Source organism: Sturnira hondurensis, unplaced genomic scaffold, assembly GCF_014824575.4.
Source record: "Sturnira hondurensis isolate 20B ecotype Veracruz unplaced genomic scaffold, ASM1482457v3 Scaffold0004136, whole genome shotgun sequence".
NCBI classification, from domain to species: domain Eukaryota; kingdom Metazoa; phylum Chordata; class Mammalia; order Chiroptera; family Phyllostomidae; genus Sturnira; species Sturnira hondurensis.
The window spans coordinates 19,253,086-19,259,908 of record NW_028076767.1 but is presented as its reverse complement, the minus strand read 5'-3'; the positions used below and the strand labels follow the sequence as shown (position 1 = coordinate 19,259,908).

Genomic DNA, 6,823 nt, shown 5'->3' with positions numbered 1-6,823 from the left:
CTTATCTGTTCTTAAGCTGGCTGAGCAAACAGTTCTCCATCTCCTCTGGAAAGGGCACTTGTGGGTTTCAGAGTCGCCATCCTCTCACAGCAGCTCTCCCCTTCAGGATCTGGTGTACATTGTCTTTAGCCTCCGTGTGATAGTCTAGGAAAACATGTGTCATACTGCACTGGATCATGGTGAAGTCCAGGAAGGCACAAAAGTCCCAAGAGGGTGGTCTTTCCATATGTCTCGAGTTCCAAGAGTCCAGACAGAGTCCAGGTCTATGAGGAACAGGGCACTGTCTTGCAGTGCAGAGTCCTTGGTGCCTTCAGAGCTAGAGCAGGCACCATTTGAGCAGCAGCATGCCATTCTCTTCCTCTTGGCTGCTGCTGCCAAATGCCTCCTGGATCATGGCTCCTTCCTCATGGCTACTCCCCTTTCTTACTAGCCCAGGCCGCATGGCTGAATGCTTAGAGAAACAGACATAGCTCCTCCCTCACTATAGGCAGCATGGCTGAATCTCTCTCACATGGCCACCTTCTTCACTACAGACTGGCATGGCTGCTTGTTGCTTTCTCACTACCCCATGGCAGACCAGTCCCCTTCTCTCTCTTCCCACCTTATTTCAAATCCTGACCTAGAACTTCCTATGTGACCTCCTATTCAGCTCCTCCACAACATGCTACATTTACCAGTCTCCCCATACTGTTTACATGGCTGCCATCTCTTGGCTGCCATCTTTAGTCAGGGCAAGTGTTCCCATGACACAGGCTTCTAGGGAGGCCATTTCCTGAATGCTTTCAGAGTCCAGTAGACACCTTTTGCTGGGGGCTGTAGCACAGTTATTAGCTTGCCTTTGTGTTATGCAAAGTATCTTTAAGCTGTATCATTTACTTCCCCCACCTGCTGGTGGAGGTTGGTGGGGATTTTTCTCCTATTTTCTGGTGACCCCTGCTTTGCACCCCATTACACTTCCAGTATAATGTTGGAAAGGAGTAATGTGGGGTACATCTGTACCTTGTTCCTAATCTTAGAAAGCTTCTCATTTCTTACCTGTAAGTATATTAGTTATACATTTTTTGTAGATGTTCTTTACCAAGTTGAGGAAGTTCCTCTCTATTCCTAGTTTGCTTAGAGTTTTTCTCATGAATGGGTGTTGGATTATGTCAAATACTCAGCATCTATTGTTATAGCATGTGTTTTTTCTTCTTTAGCCTATTGATGTGATGGTTTGCATTAATTGATTTCAAATGTTGAGCCAATTTGGGGTATGTAGAGTAAATCTCAATTGGTCGTGGAGATGGACTAGGATGGTGGTGGAGAGAAACAGAAAGATGGAGCATAATGATCTTGAGGAAGAATCAACAGGACAGGATCTGTTTGTGAGAGAGGGAGGAATGAAGAACAATTCCCGAGTGTCTGGCTCGGAGAGGTGGGTGGATTATATTGCCATTTACCAAGATGGGATTGACCATGGGAGGTACTGGCCTGGGGAGAAATCAAGTCCTAAGGTTTCACAAAAAGCTGAAGGTAATAGTGTGACTTGGCATTAATTTTGTGGGGTGCTGCTCCTCCCTGTGACGAAAGCCCAGTCTCTTGGCCTGTAAGGTCTTGGTGTCCAGTCTGAGCGCCTCTGTTTCCAGAGCAGATATGTTATACAAACACTGGACACAGGGCAAAGAGTCTTTTCCTGGTATAGAGATCACGGATGTATATCTCAGCACCCTTCTTGTAAACTTTTCTGGGGTTCTTTTTATTTACAGGTTCCCTGCTTGGCTCAGCTTGGCTCCAACAGCCACTTGGCAAGGCCTGTGGTCACTGAGCTGGGACTTAGACCGTTTGCTGCCCTGGTCATGGTATTGCCAGGCTCTTCTTACCTGCTCTGTTCCTTATATGTGTTACCATTTGGTCTGTGCCTTTCATTGTGTAACATGTGATGGTGGGGACGTTGGATTCTAGCTCCTGGGTGATTTTCATGTGGGCCAATAGGCAAAGGAAAGCGCTTGGAGTTGGAGAGGGAGGGCAGAATATGGGAAGAAAAGTCTTAATCATTGTCATGACCGTCCTCTAGTACACTAGGTAAATCTAGTACACTAGGTTAATCCTGGGTTTGCCACCTCATCATTTACATTGTTGGTTTTTATGTCCCTAGAATGTACAGTGCTTTTACTTATCATGAACATACTAGGAAGCTCTTATTTTGTAGGAATTGAAGACACTAAGTCATTTTCTGCATGAAAACAGTGTAATTATGAAAGAGATGATTACAAAATGCCAAAAATCCCTATTCTTGATTTTCTTGCATTAATTCAAGGTAACATTGGTGAAATTTCAAAGGATAGTTGACATTTTCAGAATACTATTCAACTTGGTTCCTTAATCACAGCATGTCCTTGGCTCAATATTGCTTGAGAGGTTTCAAAGTGCTTTCATTCTTGAAAATTCTTTGGCATCAGGTGTGCTGGGTTTAGATTGCTGCCTGAAGGTCTCTCTGTGGGGAGATAAAACATAAGTAAATGTACTCCTAATGTGTAAGTTGGCTGCAGGCACAGGCTGCGCCAGCCAGCACACTTGTCTCCCTGACCACAGCCCTTGCCCTAAGGGGGAGATAGGGAACAAATCAGCCAGGGGAGCCCCAGAGGTTGTAACTGGGTGATTGTCATTTGAGCTCTTCCAGAAATGAATGGATGGTGAAGCTCCTGGTAGGTGAGGGGACGTCCATGTGGAGCCAAAACAGAGCCTGTCCAGAAGCGGCAGGGCCCAGAGATGGATTCTGGTGTCGTCCTTTGGGCCTGGAATCAGGCCACTGCTGAAACTAACGCTGTATCTGGATGTTGGAGAACCACAATTTTGTTGTTGCTGTTGCTTTAAACCAGCCCTTGTGTTGTGCTTTCTGTCATTTGTAGCTGAAATACAGTTGGCATTCCTCTGATCCAAGCCCTTGCTTCAAGGCTGACTCAGAGAGGCCAAGTGATGTGTGCAAGGCCACTTGGAGCGATGGAGTGTGAGAGCAGGAGGTAGGAAACCAAGACTGAGGCAAAGGCTGGTTTTATCCCACTCTCCAGTCTGGTAATTCATTTGGCCACAGATGCGGGACTTTGGGGGGTTATGTAAAAATGGGACTGTACAACTTCTGATTTTGAGCCAACATGAAAGAAACTGATCTTTTTTTGGCTGGTCTAAACCATACTCATTAATCATGTTTATTAAGAATGGAACAGATAGCCCTGACCTGTGTGGTTCAGTTTGTTGGGCATAGCCCCACAGAGCGAAAGGTCACCTTTTTGATTCCCAGTTGGGCCACATGCCTGGCTTATGGGTTCCATCTCTGGTTGGGATGTGTGCGAGAGGCAACTAATAGATGTTTCTCTCTCACATCAATTTTTCTTTCTCTTTTTTTCTTCCTTCCCCTCTATAAAAATAAATAAATAAAATCTTTTTTAAAAAAGGAATGGAACATCTAAGGGTGATAGAGATTTTAAACTATTTTACTCTCTCGTATGTCTTTCCTAGTTCCACCCTCACCATTTACTGTTTTCCTGGTGAAAAATTTAAATAGATATCTATTTCTCCTATTTTAAAAAATATTTTACATATTTTTAGAAAGGGGAAGGAGAGAGAAAAAAAATCAGTGTGCAGTTGCCTCTTGCGTGCCCCCTACTGGGGACCTGGGCTGCAACCTAGGCATGTGCCCTGACTGGGAAATGAACTGGCAAGCTTTGGTTCACAGGTCAGCATTCAATCCACTCAGCCACACCAGCCAGGGCTCTTTTAAGTTTTTAAAGAATGAAAACCTCCAAGAAGAGGAAAAAGTTTTTTGCCCAGAATCTTTATTTTTTCTACTCTGAGACTTGGGAAATGTCACCAATTTCCTGCTTTGGCTGTCTTGGTGCCATCCTCCCACCAATTTCTATTATCTCTGTCGTCTGGATGTGTTTGGGACATTGCACAGAATCTCTGCCCCTCAGCCTCCCTGGTGTGAGGCACCGGGCCTGCTCCTTCCTCAGGCTCCGTGCATGCATGCACTTTGCAAACCATCTGGACCTGGGACTCCACCACAAAGACTCCTAAGGAGCTTTTGTCCTGTTGGACCCTGGATAATGAGCCACAGTAATTTGGAGAAGCAGCTAAACTGCCACATTCTCTTCTCTGAGGGCGCTGAGGAGTTTGTTGGGTGCTTGTTGCTCACAGGCCCATCCTCTTCTGTCTGTCACCCAATGAGATTCCTAGGGAGGGTTGGCCACCCCCCTACATTGACCTGGGCAGCCCCCAGAGGTTGGGTGTCTGTACTCACAGTTCTTGCATTCGGTGAAATCACTGAGATCAATGTCACATGATTTTGCTTCTTTCAACTGTGAATGAACCACCAGTTAGGTTTGCAGAGGAAACGCAGCAGGCCACCTCCTCTTCTCCTCCTCCCCTGTCCTCCTGTCCTTCTTCCTCTTCTACTTCTGGGCCTCCTTATTGGCAGGACTCCTTCTCTCCCTGCCCCCAGCCTGAGGCACTGTCCTATCCTATTGCTGTGGTCTTTTGGGCCAGAGGGGTGTTGGATCCCTTGGACTCTGGACTCCTGAGGGCCAATGTGTCCTGTTCACGTCTCTCTCAGCCTCAGGCCTTATTTGAGGACAGGGCTTCTTCCTGTCTTCCACCCAATGACAGAGATTTTTTTCATGGTGCCCTCCCCTTTCCTATGACTTACATTTTTTTGCAATTTAACTGTCAGCAGTTGAGAAACGATGTCATCCAAGGGCACAGGGACAGGGAGAGGCAAAGTATCTGTGACCCTGGGAAAGATACAGGCAGAGAGTTGTTGCATGATTTTGCATTTCTGGATTTCACCCAAACATTGGTGATAACCCATCCACTGATGGTTTAGCTGCAATGATGTCCTGCTGCTTACTTTTTGCCACCACCTGAGCCATTTCGCCTTTGGTTTTAGTCATGAAGGAAGATGCAAGGATACCTGGGAAAATGGTCAAAGCCAGGCATCTGACGAGTGTTCCCACATGGAGCAATTTATCCTTCAGATACTGTGTACTTAGGTGAGCACACTTGTGTGAGACCTTACATATCAGCATAGAGTACAAAGCAACTATTCTATGTTAAGGGACTAGTTAAACAAATTATAGAGCATCTTCACAATGGAGTTGTAGGTGGAAATGACATAAAAAGCTATTTACTGATGCATCTGATTACAAGGAATTTTTTACTGTGAAATGATTGGAAAATAGGTATTACATAATACCTACCCATTTCTGTGTTTGTGAATATACCCACATATTAGTTGCCTATGCAGGTAATATCTCTAAAAGCCAAAAAGAGGGACTAGATTCATTGGTTGCCTCCAGGGAGTATAATTGGCCAGCAGGTATACATAGTGGGTGGGAGACCTCACTTTATGGTTTTTTCTATCTTTTGAATTTTGATCCATGTGAATGCATTGCTTATGCAAAAAACTAGAACAAAATACAAGTGTGCTTAGTAGGTAGGATGCAGGCTGAGTAGGAGAAGGCTGTTCTGAAACATAGTAGGCTGTTCCCCAGCAGAGACGCCTTTCTGGGCCTCTNAGACACAGGTGCAGGCTGTTGCTCAGCCAAAGTGGTGGGCATTTTGGGAGTGAGCCTCATGGGTGTGTCCAGGTTTCAGAGACAGGGAAAGGCTGATGCTTCCCAGTGAGCATGACAGTGCCCTGTACACAGGCTTCAGAGCCTGGTTCATGGCAGGCATTGCATTAAACACTGAAAAAATCCCTCTCCTGGCCAAACTTCAGGAAGTCTTCTTTTGCCAGAGGCACCAGGCTGCCTTGTATCTAGATGCCCATCACAGGTTCACATTTGTGTGTAGCACCTGGGCTGTCTGTTGTGCGGGTGACAGCATAAGAAAGACTCTCTGTATACCAGAACCTGGTCTTATTAGCACCGAATGTTCTGGAGAAGATGGATGGCTCTTCCTGCTGCTGCTAATTGTGTTGGTCACAGACATGGGCTCTGGAGGCAGAATGCCTGGATTCAAAAGCTTTCACTACCATATGTCAGCTGTGTGGCTGTGAGCGAGGTTTGTAACAGGTTTGCTGGTCTCATTGGGTTTCCTAATCTTGAGACAGGGTCAGTTTTCTGATGAGGTCGTCAAGATGTTTCAGGAAGGTGAGTGCCTAGTTGAGTGCTGGGGTGGATGTGGGTCAGTGAGAGGTATCTGTGCTGTGTGTTAGTGCAAGAGGTCTTCTTCCCAGTGTGGGTTCCCTCTCCTGTCTTCCCATGTACCCTGGGCCTATACGTTCACCTGTTCTTCCCCCACATGTTGACTCTCACTGACAGGGACCACGGTTAGTCATCCCTCTGTGCCCAGCAGGGCATCTGGTATGGAGTAGCATTTATTAGCTACCTGTTAGGTGGGTGAATGACCATGTGCATGTGTGCATGTTTGTTTGTTAGCTTCCTGAGTGCTATTACACATCTGTCTCTCCCAGCTGCCTAGGACAGTGTGTGTAACAGTGGGCTGATTCTCCTTAGAGAGTGCAGATTATCTGGAAGGTGCACTTCCTAAAATTCCAGTGTTATCAGTACAAGATGCACTCAGTGGTCTCTGTGTGTGTTGGCCATCTGTATAAATGTGCATATTTCACAAGGAAATGTGTATTTCTGATTGGCTAACACTCTTTGAGGGTGGAGCTTTTATGGGGTCATTGTCCTGCCTTGGTCCTGTGTGTGGGCTGAGGAGGGGGACTGCTGTGCCTGGTGCCTAATGTGCCCCACCCTCAGACATACTGCCTTACTCTTGCTGTCTCTGCCTGGCCCTCAAACACTGGATGTTAAGGGGCTGGTCCAGGCCAACCCGGCTGACT

At 46.3% G+C, this 6,823-nt stretch overlaps 1 long non-coding RNA gene across 1 annotated transcript; it reads right to left on the bottom strand.

The window, feature by feature from the left end:
- Positions 1-2,224: 2,224 nt before the first annotated feature.
- Positions 2,225-4,793, bottom strand: LOC118985376 (uncharacterized). The gene is made up of 3 exons (XR_005066109.1): positions 4,682-4,793; positions 4,277-4,334; positions 2,225-2,473 (listed from the first exon to the last, which is right to left on the bottom strand). It is a non-coding gene; the product is annotated as an uncharacterized LOC118985376 (long non-coding RNA).
- Between the last annotated feature and the right edge of the window lie 2,030 nt (positions 4,794-6,823).